Here is a 15,979-nt window from a genome sequence, read left to right as displayed (position 1 = left end):
GTGTTGGCTTCTTTGGTTGTGACTGGCAATCTTGTTGGGCTGTCCCCTGTATCCCCAAGGTCCCTGAATGAGGAAAAATAGATTTTAATTAATAAGTCTGTTAGCTCTCATGAAGCCTGTGGCCATTCAGCCTGTCATTCAGGTGGCGTCAGTTGCCTGGGCCCAGAATGGGTTTGGCATTTAGTTTACTGGCCTGGGGGATATTAGGAAGTCACAGGCTTTCAAGCAGTTATCTGAAGCAGGGGTAGGAGACTTCTATTGTTTAGGATTCAGAAACTGATTTACAAAGCAATCAAGAAGCAGGGGGATAGGAGAATTCTAGGACTCAGGCTAGGAGCAATCTTAGCCTAGGATTCACAGACTGATTAGAAAAGTAATCAAAGCCAAGAGCTAAGGAACTAAGAAACTAGGGGGGAGACTTAACATTTCTATACCTAACATTTCTATCCTTAACATCCTTATAGGAAAGAAAACTTAAAAGTTCCTCAGTGGTGGGGGTGCTGCTCAGTTGGCCGGTAACAGTGGACCCAGGCATTAATATATTTTTAAGCTATCCAAGTGGATTTTCTGTTGCTGCTGTAATAAATTAGCACAGATTTAATGGCTTAAACAACACAAAATTATTGTCTTACAGAGTTGTAGGATAGAAGTCTGACAGAAGTTTCACTGGACTAAACAGAATATTGGCAGGGCTGCGTTCCCTTCTGCAGGCTCTAGGAGGAAATGTGTTCCTTTGCCTTTTTCTGACTCTAGAGGCCAGTCACATTCCTTAGTTCATGGTTTCCTTCTTTCTTTTTCAAAGCCAGCAACATTAGGTCAAATCCTTCTTAAGTGGCATCACGGTGACCCTCTGTAGTCCCATCTCCCTCTGACTCAACTCTTATCCCCCTCTTCCCCTTTTAAGTAGCCCAGTGATTATGTTGGGTCTATTCAGATAATCCAGGATAATCTCCGATTTTAAAGTCATCTGATTAGCAACATTATTTGCATCTGCAACCTTAATTTCTCTCTGCTTTGTAACCTAACATATTCACAGGTTCCTGAGCGCATTATTCTGCATACCACACCAGATATTTTCCGGTTCTGAAAGGGAACAGTGTATGAACCCAAACTATCTGGAACAAATCATTCTCACACGGGTTCTGCTGATAACCAAGGCATATGCATTCATTCCTTTGTTGATTCTTTTATTCATTAAATATGTAGTGAGTTCCTGTTGTGGTCTAGGTATTGATGCTTGGGATGTAATGGTATATAGGATAGCCAAGGTTTAGTAGAGGAAAAAGATACTTAAATACAGAAAATGGAGGTGTCTTGGAGCCTCATTGGAAGGATCCGTTCACAAATTTTGACCGCAGGTAAGGATTCCTGGAAGAGGTAATGTAGGAATTAGGAAGGTATAGAATGACGAGTAATAATAGCCTGAATACCTCCTCCAGACAGTTAATGCATCATCTTTAATGCTCACCACAAACTACTACCACCATTTTGCATATGTGAGAGCTGAGTCTCATAAACATGAAGTAGCAATAATAGCCCTCTACTATTCTGTGAAACAATGAGAGGTTCTACACTAAGGCAGTAGAATGACCATCCTTCCTTTAAACACTGGCTTAATTTGTTACTCTCTTCCAATTTTCTTTCTGAAGCGGGGGGTGGCGGGGAAGACCAGGAGCCTGATCCAATCTCTATTGTAACCTGAACATAGCCTGTGACTGTTTAGCTTTATGGTTTGTGTTCTCTCTGAACCAGGAGAGCACTATGTTCTCTGTGGAGGTATGGTTAGTATTAATTTTATTGGCATAACAGGACTTATGACAGCATGCAGTCATTAGGTTGCCACTGGCAACACAATAATTCACCTAGGTATCAAAATAGATTGGATTTGAGGGTCTATTATCTTCTGGATCTAAAACATGAAGGACTATGACCATCATTTACTGGTCTACTGCTCTTCAGAGGGTGAGCCAGAGAACCCAGAACAGTACTCCTTAGATTCAGTTAGTTCCCCTTTTCCACACTCAGCCTGGCATATTCCACCTGGGATACTTCACCATGAATCTGTTCCCAGTGAGTCACTTGGCTCCTCCAGGTAACCAGATTTCATTTCTCTGTGTGATGAGAATATAGACAGTGGTTCCTAGACTAGTCATTTCTCATCTATCATATGGATAACCAGCATCCATAAACATTGAAGGAACAACTTGCAGTGAATAGAGCGTTGGGTACATTGAAAATTGTTAGAGGACATTTCAAGAGTTTTTTTGGGTTATTTTCTAGGTGTTGATGCTCAGAATATAATGGTAAATTGAAAGGCCAAGGCCTAGTGAGAAAAGACAGACAATTAAGTAAAGGAAATGTAGGTGCTTTAAGGTGCCTTAGGCAGAGGTTTTAGTTCGCATTTTAAGACTACATAAGGAATCCTGGAGGAAGTGATGCTCAAAGGTGATATAGGAATTAGGTAGTTAGAAAATGTTGAGTAATAATAGCCTGAGTGCCCGCTCCAGGTAGTTCATACATTATCTTTCATTCTTGCCAAAACCTACGTGGTGGATGCTATTACCACCATTTGGTAGATGAGGCTTCCATAGTTTAAGTAACTTTTAAGTTCCCACAAGGAAAACGGCAAAACCAGAATTGGGTTGGGAAAAAACTCTGAAGCTGCAGTGGCTAATATAGTGGTCATTGGCTACATATGGCTATTTAAGTTTAAATTAATTAATATATATATATATTTAAAGTTAAGCTTTTCGGTCACATTAAGCACATTTCAAATGCTCAGCATCCCAGAGAGTGATGTCAGCAAGATGGCAGAATAGGAGTTTCCAGCACTAGCCTCCTCACAGAAACATCAATTTGAACAACTGTCCACATATGAAAATACCTTCATAAGAGCTAAGGATTCCAGTTGAGCAATTTCAGCATCTGGGTGGGTCACAGAACTCAGAAGAAACTCATTGAAGAGGGTAGGAAAGACCCCTTCACCACTGGCATGACCCTTGTCCGGAGCCCTGGCAGTGCAGTGCAGAGAGAGGTATGGGGGAAGGAAAATGTAGTGAACACCTGACTTTGATGCTAATTTCAGCAATACGTTTTCCCCAGTGAACTCCAGGCCAGCCCCCAAGGCCTCAGAGACTAGTGGCTACCATATTGGTCTTAGTTAGCGCACCACCAGGAAACACGCACAGTTTCTATCTCTGTTTCAGGCTATTAAAATGAAACGGGCTTATTATTGATGGCCGATGTAGCAATTCCAGTGTGATACATGCCAACAAATACGCATGGAGTGAACGGTCTTGCTCTAGTCTTCAAATAGAGATCAATGACTATTTTATTTGTTCAACCCTGCCTCCAGTCCATGGCTGCGGCCTCCATCATGAGTTAGCTGGAATGATTAATGATCTGTTGGAAGTATTAATGCCTCATGTTTTGGTCTTCTAATTATAGAAGCAGATTGGAGCCAAGCTTCAGAGTGGGTTTGGGATTGAAAGATATTTAAAAAGCAGGTGATTGGTCCAACACTTCCACTTCTTTCAATTTAACCATAAATCAATTGTGAATGATTTTTCCACTGTAATTTTTCATAGGTTTTTGAACTTGGGTAATGAGCATCCCTGTCCCGGAGTGAAACTGTGATTTTCCTAGATCTTGTTGGAAAGAAGATGAAGATTTATGAAGGGGCTTCGAAGGAAATATATTGCATTTTTTTCCCTATCCTCTGCTTGTTTCTTTTCCTGTACTTCAACCCTGATAAGTCTCAACTTTCAGGCAAGGCATATAGTATTTGGGAAATGGGAAAGCTCCAGTGTGTCTTGACCTACTTTCCAGCGACTATACAATTACAAATACGAAGTTGATACTATATAAAGTAGTACTATATTCCACACTGAAAAGAACATATGGAGAAGCAAAGAGTGCATTTGCCTGAGCAGCACCAATTCTTTTACTTGTTTGCTGAATATGTTGACTTCAGATTTTTTTTTTTAATGTGGGACAGCTCAAGGTGTTGCTACCACCCAAGAAGCTGTCACGAGGACTGTGAAACAACAACAACAACAACAACAACAAAAACTTCTTAGGAACCCCAGGTGAAAGGAGAGGCTTAAATTGGAATCACTTTGAAAATTTTTCTTTTCCTAACTAGGACTGCAGCTTACCCCATTGTGGGTAATGTGATACATCTGTGCCTGATGAAAACCTGGCTTTCAAGCTATAGAAAAGCACAGGTTTTTTTTTTATATTTGTATAATTTTTATTTTTTAAGGGTTGTAAGATTAGCAGCATAGAGCTGGTTAAAAAAGATCCTTTACAAAAACTGAAATGCAACAAATGCTCATGTTTACCTTTATACCGTAGCACATGGCAGGATCCACCAAGGCTTTTCAGATATTTAATTTTTCTCTAGCTGCAAGACTGGAGCCATATGTAGAGAAATATATTACATTTTTAGTGTATTTAAACTATGAGGGTCATATATTAATAGGCTTGTATTTGAATTCTGTGAATATTTGGAAAGAATGCTTCTCTTCCTTTCTGACTGCCTACTTTCCTTTCTTCCTTCCTTTTCCCCTCCCTTCCTCCCTTCCTTCCTTCCTTCTTTCCTTTCTTCCTTCCTTCCTATTAACCTACCGACTTTCCCGCCTGACTTTCTTCCTAAAACATCTGTTGATTCATTATTATGTATCAAAACACCAAGCTAGTCCTAGGTGGTGAAGTGATAGAAGAGGAAAGTGATTTTGAAAATAAATAGATTCAGTTCTTGTCCTAAAAGACCTTATACTGTAGGGCAGTGGTTCTCAACCTGTGGGTCGCGACCCCTTTGGGGGTCGAACGACCCTTTCACAGGGGTCGCCGGGTACTCCTATGTGGGCATGTCTGCATGTGGGCCTGGAGACGGATAGAGGAGCGGTGTCTCGGTTCCTAAGACCATCGAAAATATGTGTTTTCCGATGGTCTTAGTTGACCCCTGTGAAAGGTTGAGAACCGCTGCTGTAGGGTGTTAGGTTGCAGACATCTTTGAAAAGCCCTGGGAACTGAGGTTGGATGCTGTATAGGCAGGTATGAGAGCTGCCAGGAGAAGCGCCAAACCACAGACTTGCTCTCGGGGAAGCCTCACTGCTGCTGGTTACAATACTGGGCAAGATCCTCTGCCATAGCTGCCACAGAAGAAGAAATCCCCTCAGCATCATGCCTGCAAGAAGAGCCAATCTCCCCAAGGGCACCAGTGACCTCCTGTTGCCTTCTTATTCACTGGAAACCTCTCAAGGCTACATCTACTTGGCAACACCTAGGCCATCAGCTGTGTCAACTGCAAAGAAGTCTGGGTAATGCAGTTTTTAGATTTCCTGTTTCTGCCACCTAGGAAGTTACATTAGAAGGGTTGGAATGTGTACGGAGGAAATGAAACCGTAGTATTCACCACGGGGAGTAATACAGGTTGGGAGATAACCATGATAAACTGTGTAAATGTCATGCTACAGTGGAAAATACTATTATACTGTGGGAACACCTAGTGAAGGCTCCTGTCTCAGAGGGGAGGAGGGACATCCAGGGCAGTAGTAGTGTAGAGTTACACTTACCGTATTTGCCGGCGTATAAGACGATTTTTTTGGCCCTGAAAAATATGCCTCCAAGTGGGGGGTCGTCTTATACGCCAGGTACACTTCAGATAGACTGCCCATAGTGCTTGCCCCGTGCCATAGTGGCCTCCCGATGCCTGCCCACTTCATTCCACATACTGTTCAGGCATCAGCAGCGCTGCTGGGTGTATGCTCGGCTGTTATGCGATTTTGCTGTTATGCGATTTTACCACACTCGCAAAATCGCACACAGCCGACCATACACCCAGTATGAATGCGCAAAATCGCGAATCGCGATACCATACTGGGTGTATGGTCGGCTGTGTGCGATTTTGCGAGTGTGGTAAATTCGGGTTACCGTATATTTCTTTACATATGCATTGAAGATTCGCGATTTTGCGCTATCATGGTGCCTGTTAGAATGTTGAAGAGCTCGCACTTGCGCACTAGTGAGGTCCCAGGGAGATGCTGATGCAAGGGTGGACCAGACTGCTATAGTGACAGGGCGGGCAAACAGGGAGCAGGGACCAATCAAATCAGGCTTTGTATACAGCCAACAGCCAACCACAATACTGCACCATTGTACAGTACAGCATAGAAAATGTCGACCAGTCAAACCCCTATCATCCCTATCATGGCACCAGCCAAAAGAAAGAAGTATGATGCAAATTTTAAACTGAAAGTTATAAACTTTGCTAAGGAAAATAATAATTGTGCTGCTGCAAGACAATATGGAGTAATTGAAAAGATGGTTCGGGACTGGAAATCAAATGAGAAAGCATTAAAGAGTATGCCAAGGGGTAAGTGTGCATTAAGAAGAGGCACCCCACACTGGCCAGAACTCGAAAAACATGTAGCAGACATGGTGGCTCAACATCGCCAAAACGGTTATGTGGTGACACGAAATACAATACGCTTGTTTGCACTTCAGTGGGCCAAATCAAATCTGATATTGTTTTACCTTTTATTTGGTGTGTGGAAGGTGTGCAGAAGAGGGGGTAGTCTTATACGGCGAGTATATAACAAACTCTGTATTTTGAGTGGAAATGTTAGGGGGTCGTCTTATACGCCCAGTCGTCTTATACGCCGGCAAATACAGTACTAAGCTTGAAGGGTTTCATGGTTATACTAACGAGGGTAGGATAGGTATTATGATGCAGAAACAAACAGCTTCAAATTAGTGGCTTCACACACACACACACACACTCACACACTAACACACTCACACCTTCATGCAAAGTTGGTTCTGGGCGGGACTGGGTATAAGTTTGTGAAGCCTGGTGCAAAATGAAAATATTGGACCCCCCTTTGACAAAGATTATTCAAAACTTCAAAACAGAGATGGCAGAACATTAAACCAAGCACAGAGCCTGGGGTTTTATTTTTATGTTATGCGTGTATACTCTGCTTTACTGGAAAAAAAACTAGACTTGAGACCAAATCATCAGTGTCCCAGCCCAAACACCCTAAATGACTATGTACATTTATCTTCTAGCCTTTCCTCATCTATACAATGGGAATGATGATTATGATGATCCTAATGATGAATATGGTGATTAAGATGGTGAGTGATTCATTGACTGTCTTTCCAACTCAATTTTACACCTCAGAGACTGAACCAGAGGTGGGCAAACTGGCCAACAGGCCAGATCTGGGCTTTCACTCGTTTTGTAAATAAAGTTTTATTGGAACATAGCCATGCCTGTTCATTTATGTATTGTCTGTGGCTGCTTTCACGCTCCAATGGCAGAATTGAGTAGTTGCAATGGAGACTGTATGGCCATAAACCCCAAATTACTTACTATGTGGCCCTTTCCAGAAAATGTTTTCTAATTCCTTGTTTAGATGGTCATCAAATATCTGTCTTGATTTGAGAAAATTTAGGAATATTGCTTTAAGGAGGTATGAGGCCACCTTTAAAATACTTGTACTATGCATTGCACCCAAGTAACCCAGCTTTCAGCTGCTGAGAGAGAGGTGTAGCGTTTATCTTTTCACTCTTGAAATGTTACCAATAGGGCTGCTGTTGGTGGAGGTCATTATGCAAACACAGATTCATATCTCCATGATACCACAGGCAAGGCATTGGCACAAATGTAAATTGTATTAAGGGCTGAGTATAATGTGTATACTTTAGTCACTTTATGAATTTGTTCAGTCATCTGGATGTCTTTTACTGTGTTTACCAGGAAATATGAAATAGAGAATTGAGCAATTTTATTGTCAATTTGATCAATGTAGACTGGCAACCTGGATGCCTTTAATTAAAAAAAAAAAAAGATACTACCCCCACCACCTCACTTGCTAGAATATATTTATTTATTTTACTAACTTACCCAGTTAATTACTACAATTTTCCAATCTACCTTACCACTGAAGGCTTAACCTGTTGGAATTTTACATGTGGTTGGTACAATTGAGGTCTGTTCCCAAAGTGTAAGCTTTTTCAGTGTAGGGTTCATGTTTGTTTATCCATCTACTCACTTGGTCCTTTTGATCTGTAGCTTAAATTGTCCAAATTTCACGTTCACATCAATCAAGTACCACTGTAGAAACACAAAAAGAAAGGACCAGCATTGAAATGGAAGACAGAGAAATGAAGCATTTGGAGAAATAGTGCCCTATTGGCAAAGGGAAGGTGGGAGGAGAAAGGGCTTTGTAGGAGGCAAGCAGGTAGCAGAAGACCATGGATTGAAGCTCCAGGAAGAGTTGTGTTGGGTGTGGGGACGCAGAAGCAGCCAGTGCTTTAGAAGGAACCATCTGTGGGAAAGAGTGATCATTTGACTCATAAAGTTAGTTAAGGGAGCGGGAATGTTTTAAAGAGGGTTAGTGGCCAATAAAGTTATGTTTAAGAGTAACCAATTTGAGAAAATAAAACTGGTTGTGAACTTCAACATGTCCTGGTTTAAAAAGGGATCTTGAACTGGTTCCGTCTAGTTCTACCTGTGGGAATTTTCTCATCATGCTACAACTTCCTCTGCTTGGTGTTCAAGGACTCTTCTATCGCCAGGACTTGATGAGCGTCCTTATCATTAAACAAGGAGTTGTCTATATGGAGTGGGGCAGATGGGGTCAGGAGAAAAGTCACAGGACACAGACAAGAATAATCTTGAGTGGGCATCAGTAGGCACCATGTTGCTTCCTGTGAGTTGATGGTCTGCATTGGCATCAATGAAAATACGTCTGGACGATGGTGTGCTCTCACAGCCCCAGCTCCTGGCCTGGGATGGTACTGGTTTCTGGGTCTCACACCTCCTTCCTGTTTACACAGCTTCTCTTCTTCCCCTTTTCCTGCTCATGTGTGCAACTGGCGTGTACATTTTGAAGAGTGGCTTTTGAACTTAATAGTGAAGTGTTTTTGCAGCCTTCGTTTTCTGGTTTGCCAAGAATGACTCACTCACATTCTAGAAAAGAGCCCTGGGTGTTCTGCATTCTGAAGGAATTTCATGGGAAGAATAATGCTTTAAAATGCTGTAACCTGCCCAAAGTGGATAATAGATTTGATGATTTAGAGTTTATTAATGACTTCTGGCATGGAAGATGGGGGAAGCCATGTCTTAGGACCAGAGTTCACAGAGCATTCAAAAGAGTTTTCTGGTTGGTTGGTTGATTGGTTGGTTAGCTGCTTTTAGAAATGAATTTATAAGTGAAAACATAGAAGTACTAGAACATTACAGAATGAAGGGAAAGACCACACACAGATCCAGTTCTGTCACTCAGAGTTCAGAAGGGATCTGTTGCAATTAAAGCCGAGAACCTAGGACTAACAGAGGAAGCAGGGAATTAACCAGTGTCCAGTGGGTCATCGCTTGAGGAGTGAGGTGGAGAGAGGTTACTGGCCAAGGGGTAGGAAAAAATTCCTGCAGTGATGTGTTGCAAATGACTGACATCTTTCAAAAGCCCATGCTTCCTATGAGTGACCTTTCTTCAGTTGGAAGAGGCTTTCAAAAATTTGATGAATGAATGCCTGAGGAAATAGCAGTTAACTTGTTTCTTGAAAAAAATATATAGGTTAGCTTGGCTGCTTTGAGGGAATATGAGGTCATTCTAATTAAGAGGATTTACCTGAACAAGAATAGAAGTGGTGTAAGTCTGGCATATCCTGAAGACTCTTAGCAAACTGGTTATATTAAAACCTATGCTTTCCAGGAGCTTGTTTGTGTTCTGAGGGTCTCAGTGCAACTTTGATTGTGTTTCTTGTGCTTTTCTTTGAGTGTCGGTGCATAAACTATTTATCAAATTAGTTTACAAACTTGAAGGTTCAGCCCACAACTTTTATCTCAAAATAGAGCCCACACTGGTGGAATTACTGCCCTTTTGGTATAGTTTTAACAAAATGTTTTAATTCTTTGTTTTCCTTCCCCTACTTTGCTAAAGAGCTTGTTGGCCTAGACCTGTGCAAATTTTAATGTACATGCAAATTGGGCCGGCTGAGTGGCTCAGTTGGTTAAGAGCTCGCTCAAGAGTTTGAGCTCTGAGCAACAGTGGTTCGAGTCAGCCCGAGCTGAGCAGCTGTGAGCTGCCAACAGGTGGCGGGATGGCTCAGCTAAAAAAAAAAAAAAAAAATAATGTACATGCAAATCACCTGATGATTGTTAAAAATATTCGAATTCAGTAGGTTTGGCAGGAGTTGAGATTCTGCATTTCTTACAAGCTTCTAGGTGATGCTAATACTGCTGGTCTGGGGACCATATATTGAGTAGAGATGGCTATATGAAGGGAAAGGAATTCGGTATCCAAAAGGGCCTGAGTTTTGCAGTCAGAAAGGCCTGGGTGTTTTGGATTCTGGCTCTGAAACTTATGGTGACTTGAAACTTATATGACCTAGACAAGTTGTTTAAACTCTTTGAGCCTCGTTTCCTGATTGAAAAATGGGGATAATGATACCGCTTTCACACGTACCATTCTAATCTACACATTTCCTCCTACACCTGTCTCATGCACTGTTTTATCTCTAATGCCGAGCACAATACCTGGCGCAACGCAGATATTCCATATACGTGTATCAAATGATTGAATGGATTAAGGAGTTGCCACATAAATAGGTTTGATTATGAACTTTATAACGTGACTAGAATAAGCAGCAGAGTATTTGGCCTTAAAAGGCATTTCCATAAATGTTGGTTGCCTTCCCATCTCCTCCCCTTGTGTCTGAAACAAAAAGCTGAATTTGGATGCATGTCTCAGACTGTTGAAGCAACACCATATAAAACAGGTATTCTCTTTGTAATTCCTCAGTGAAATAACAGTTACACTTCAGATAATAGAAGTTTGATGGATGAATGAGAGAGTAGTTTTATAATGTTGTTGTAACACATAAATGGACAAGGGTAAATTAGGCAATCACTTCTCCCAAATTGATCATCTAAAATGTATGTTTCTTATCTGCTGCTGGAGCCCTGGGAGGGAAGCAATTGTCAGAAAATTTGAAGCATTTTAGGATTCTGTGGGTTTGGAAGAGCCTGGAACCAGGCTGATCTTGGGAATACAAATTTAACAAATCTGGCTCAACAACTTATAGTCTCCCTACTTCCCTGAAGTGTCAAAATTTGAATTGAACAAGTTCGGTCCTTTCAAAGTGCATGTGATAGCGTTGCAACTTTGAGTTGACATTAATTTACATGTAAGTTTGACAGAGTTTCATCAGATTGCTTTCCTCACTTTCAGTTAGTCAACAAACAATATTTCCTAAGTGCCAACTATGTGCCTGGAATTGAAGCAGAAGCTGGGGAGATGGGGTGAGTAAGGCAGAGCCAATCTTTGCCCTCCTGAACCTTATTTTCAGGAGCAGGCCAGGGAGACAGAGGAAATCGGGAAAGCGGACCAAGGGCTGTGATGTTTGATTGGCTTTCAGAAGTACATTCACTGAGATGACTTGTCAGATATTGATTAAAGGGGCTTAAAAAACCAGTTCTGGTGGTTATTTATGACTTTAGAGCAATAAGTCTTTTCCTAAAAGTATGGGAACTTTTTAAAAAATTCTCATTTTTAAGCTGATGATGGCAGAGAGTTTTGCTGTTCTGTTCAGCGTTCTGTTCTCAGCACTTTTAGTGACAGGTACATGCTAGGTGCTCAATAAGTATTTGTTGAATGATAAAAAAAAATTGCTAAATGTACTCTTGGTGAATTCTTATTAGTGATGACTGAGGACTTATTCTGTGTTTATCCAGGACTAATACCTTATAATTTATCTATTATATCCAGTGTGTAGGTTGTAGCTATAATTTATTTACCCCCCCCCAAACTTGTCTGAAGCGATTTTTATGCTAAAGCACTTAAATCGGTGCATAAAAAACCAAACAAACAGTAAATAGCTCTATGGACAGTTCTTTATGTTGATGATTCTCTCTTTAGTGCTTTTAATTTATATAATAGCTACCACTGCTATTTGTGCAAGTTATTGTCTTTTAAGTTTGAAGTTGACAGTAGATTGAGTTTGTGTTTTGGTTGTGCTCCCAGAGCTGATAATTACGAAATGTATGGTTTTTTCAGCATGCATTACTATTTTATGAACCTTAGTGTGATCCCCACCACTCTCCGTTTCTTAAGAGCAGGATTGTCGGCAAGGCTGCCACCTACTGAATCAGTCTAGTCCTTGTGCCACAGAACTCTCATTGCCCAAAGCAGGAAGTGCCATCATGTCAACAGTAAACACACCTGGTCCTAAAAGAGGAGGGAGACCATTTAGGTTAATATGAATTCTGGCAGATGTGCAGTTAGGTATGCGACTAGCAAAGCTCTGATTATGATTGCAGTCATTATCATTCTAATACAGAGGTGAAGAAGGCTCCATCACGGTGTGGGAATGTAGGCTCACACCTGGCTGATGTGGTGTCAGTGTCCACCCCTGCAGGCCCAGCTCATCAAATTGTAGTCCGGAAATCGTGGGCAGTCTCTGAATTACTGGTAATGAGTGAGCCCAGGAGGTGGCTGGGTGGTCAGGTAGATGGGACAGCCATTGATTCTACAAACAGCCATATGGAGATTAGAAGCACTTAGAAATGTAAATGGCATCCACTGAAGTATTATCGCTTTGTTTTTTATAGCTTCAAGGTAAATATTTAAAAGTGATTGAGAATGTGTCAACAAAAACACTGTCCAAAAAAATTCTTATTGTCTTGGAATGATAGTCATTCAAGAGCTATTGTCCCGGGAAATCAGTCTTTAATCATTAGAAAAAGTCAAGGTGAGAAACAACTGCTCCTACTGTTTAGTAAGAGAAGTAAGTCAGAGCAGAAAAACCTGTCAAAGTTGTACAAGAGTGAGTGTATGACTGTTAAGTGATGGGCTATATCTGGGAGGCAAAGGGTGGGGACTGAAGGGACCCAGTACACTGAGACTCATTTTCAAGTGGAGAATGTGGTCTTGAGAATAGTTGCAAAAACAGACCAATAAAGAAACCATGGGCATGAAGCCAGTATATGAGGAAGAAATGAAACATGCAGAAGAAGAAAAGGCAAAAGGAAAGGGAGGGTAGGCAGACAGAGGAAGGGAGGAAGGGAGTGGAGAGAGAGAGAGAGAGAGAGACTGACTGACTGACTCATTGGGCAAGGTATAGAATCAGAGTCCTTTTCTATTAAGCAAAATGGATGCACTATATTAAGTGGTTTTCAGATTGTCCTTTCTAGATTTTAGGGCTGGTGGGGCCTTCCAAGGATGTAGGTTTGGTTCAAAAGTGGCTGAAAACCAGTGACCCAGGGGTGATCTCCAGATCTAACAAATTAGGATTTTCTGACTTTTATCAAATCTCTAATAGGGGAGGATTAATGATGAAAAGCAAAATAACACTTCTATTTTATGCTTCTGATTAACTGAAAAACTTACTGTACTTGCTTAGTAATCTGTACATAGTGTTATTTGATGATTTGCAATTAACACATGTTTTCAAAATCTTGTTAATCTGATGCAAGCATTGTTTGGAATAAGAGTCCCTGAATTCATTTTGGCTCATTGAACCACTGAGTTCCTATAATGGTGTCCAGAATGTTGCGGGGAACCCAGACAAAGAGGACACCAAGGCATGGGAAGCAACTTTTATTAATGCCGGCACTGGCTCAGCGGATTCACATCCAGAGGCTGAGCCCCGACCCGGATGGGACTTGGGGCTATATACCCTGAAGTTTTTAGGTTGGCAGTTAAGATTTATTATTAGAACATGTGGTCATTGTGCCAGTTCCTGACTGGCTCCTGGGTGAGGTAGGAATTTGGAAATGTTAAACGCAGAAGTCTTGATACCCGTAGAGTCTAGGAATGTCTTTGTCTGAAGCCCACGCGACATCCTTAGGGACCACATGGTCTGGGAAGGCCTTTGTCTAGGGCCCACTGCCACAAGAATACAATAGAAAATGGACTAAGGTCCTGGAAGGGATTGCCATACCAGTGATGTCCCCAGTAAGTTGCATGTTACAAAGATGACCTTAATTTGGACAGGCTGTGAGCTTAATGTTGACATTAGACTTTATCTGATTGGGTAACATGGTGACCTACTCTATCTTATCTCCAGTAATGTAAAGATGGTTTAATAGATTGGCACCCATAAAGAGGTGCCAATGTTTTATAGGCTTATTGGTAAAACAAAATGAACCCTAGTGGCAGCTTATGGGGTGAGGAGGGTGGCAAAAAAGAAGATAGGAAGATACATTTTTCATTTTTAAAATTTTATTTAAATGTAGATTATTAGTCAAAATGTTGGAAAATCAATAATGAAACATTTTTTTCAGTTTTTTTCTCCTAAAAGTATAGTGTACAGAGAAGGATATAAGATAGGGAGAGAGTAAAAGGACAGGGTAATGATAGGAGAGCCCATTAATTCCTTCTGAGCCTGTGATAGGATATGCTAATGACTCTGCCTAAAGGGGAAAGGAGGCAGAGTCTACAGGACAGACAAAAATAACTATTAACCAGAAACCCTTTTCTGTAGTTCAGAATACTGACCCCACAGCAAGGATCACAGATTTACTAGATGATGGATTGGTCTTCTAGGTACAATGAAGAAAACAGCATAAACCTCTTCCCAACTCATTAATAATGAGGCGTGCCTTTTTAGAAACACTTAGAATGACCAGAATGATCTGATTGCTATTATTTTATCTTTGCCAGTGCTATTTTAATAGAAAACTGCTTTTAAAAAGTCTTAACTATTGGAAACCATTTATTTTTCCATTTTGGCAAGCAGCCGCTGGCTATTTTGGTAAACTTTCTGGCACACAGACAGTGTGGGACCTTTTCCCCTTCAAAGAACTGACAGTATTAGAGGATGAACCAAAAAACTGCTGGCATGTATAGTGACATTATAAAGTCTATTCTGATAAGCAGCTGCTACAAAAACAAAAAGACCCACCCTAAAGCCTCCCCTGCCCGCCCTAGCCCACCAGCTCCTTGAATTTGCAATAGCTGCATCTCATTCCCTTGTTAGTTTCAGGGTAGGTTTGTGCTGAGATATTCTAATGAAGGCCAATAATCATCTTAAACAATGTTGTGTTACATTCACCACATTAAAAAAAAAAAGCGCCGAAAGCATTTTTTGATTTGTTTTCATCTGGCAGATATGGAGATTGACTTTTGACCTGTCATTATGCCCACAAATAGTTAATCCCATTATTGTAAAGAAAATGAAGCTATTATCCTTATTTATAAAAGGATATTTTAAAAGAACATTTAGAGCTGGAGAACACTTGCTCAGGCTTTTAAATGCAATAAGGAGATTCCCAAATTTAAAAAAATCTGGAAATTTTCCCTTCTAAATGTAACTTGAACATATTATTTATTTTGCATATCATTATCTGATAGGAACAATGACAAGATCAATATATTTTGAAGCTGAGATGTTTTTCCCTAATTGTGTGCCTTTCCTAACCCATTCAACTAGTCTTACTCTGGAGTCATTAGCCTTATATCCAAAGCTTAGTGTGTATAGTATCATAATTATCACCTGGGGTGATACTTTCAAACCCTGAAGAAAATTAACAGGTATAGTTATCATTCACATTCTTGTGTCTTTTTCCTTTTTTGTTCTTCCTATTGTTCTTTGCTGTTATCAATAAGCAAAGTTACACTTCTGTGACTTCCCAGACTTCTAACAGTTTAAGAGAATGTTAGAATCATTTTTGACATTTTAGGACTTGATGCACATGACTACTGATGTCCTTCATAACACAGGATATATTTTGCTGCTGGAAAGCTCTAATGTACTTAAAATTGATGGAAAACACTAATCTACTTGAGGCGACAAGTCAGTGCATTGAGAGTTAATTGAATGCTCAAATTGTCTTTTCAAGACAAGCAGGAATTTATTTTCCAATACAGAGTTGACAATTTATGATGAGACCGCCTCGGTAACTGGAGCCTCGCCCCTTGGCTTGTATGTATACTATTTTTATTTTTTATTTTTCTTATTTATT

At 40.6% G+C, this 15,979-nt stretch overlaps 1 protein-coding gene and 1 long non-coding RNA gene across 14 annotated transcripts in view; both read left to right on the top strand.

Moving 5' to 3' along the window:
- The window catches only part of RBMS3 (RNA binding motif single stranded interacting protein 3), a 1,293,188-nt gene that overhangs the window by 129,247 nt on the left and 1,147,962 nt on the right, over window positions 1-15,979 (top strand). The window lies entirely within an intron of this gene.
- LOC109392285 (uncharacterized) overlaps window positions 1-15,979 on the top strand; it is a 49,501-nt gene that overhangs the window by 6,017 nt on the left and 27,505 nt on the right. The window contains exon 1 of one of the 3 annotated variants that reach the window (XR_002126029.1): window positions 7,061-7,143. The exons of the other annotated variants lie outside the window; for them this stretch is intronic. This is a non-coding gene — a long non-coding RNA (uncharacterized LOC109392285). Of the gene's footprint in view, window positions 1-7,060; window positions 7,144-15,979 lie in introns of those variants that run through there. 3 annotated transcript variants of the gene reach the window in all.

The sequence above is a fragment of the Hipposideros armiger genome, unplaced genomic scaffold, assembly GCF_001890085.2.
Source record: "Hipposideros armiger isolate ML-2016 unplaced genomic scaffold, ASM189008v1 scaffold_322, whole genome shotgun sequence".
In the NCBI taxonomy this organism is placed as follows: domain Eukaryota; kingdom Metazoa; phylum Chordata; class Mammalia; order Chiroptera; family Hipposideridae; genus Hipposideros; species Hipposideros armiger.
This window is presented reverse-complemented; position numbering and strand designations above follow the sequence as displayed.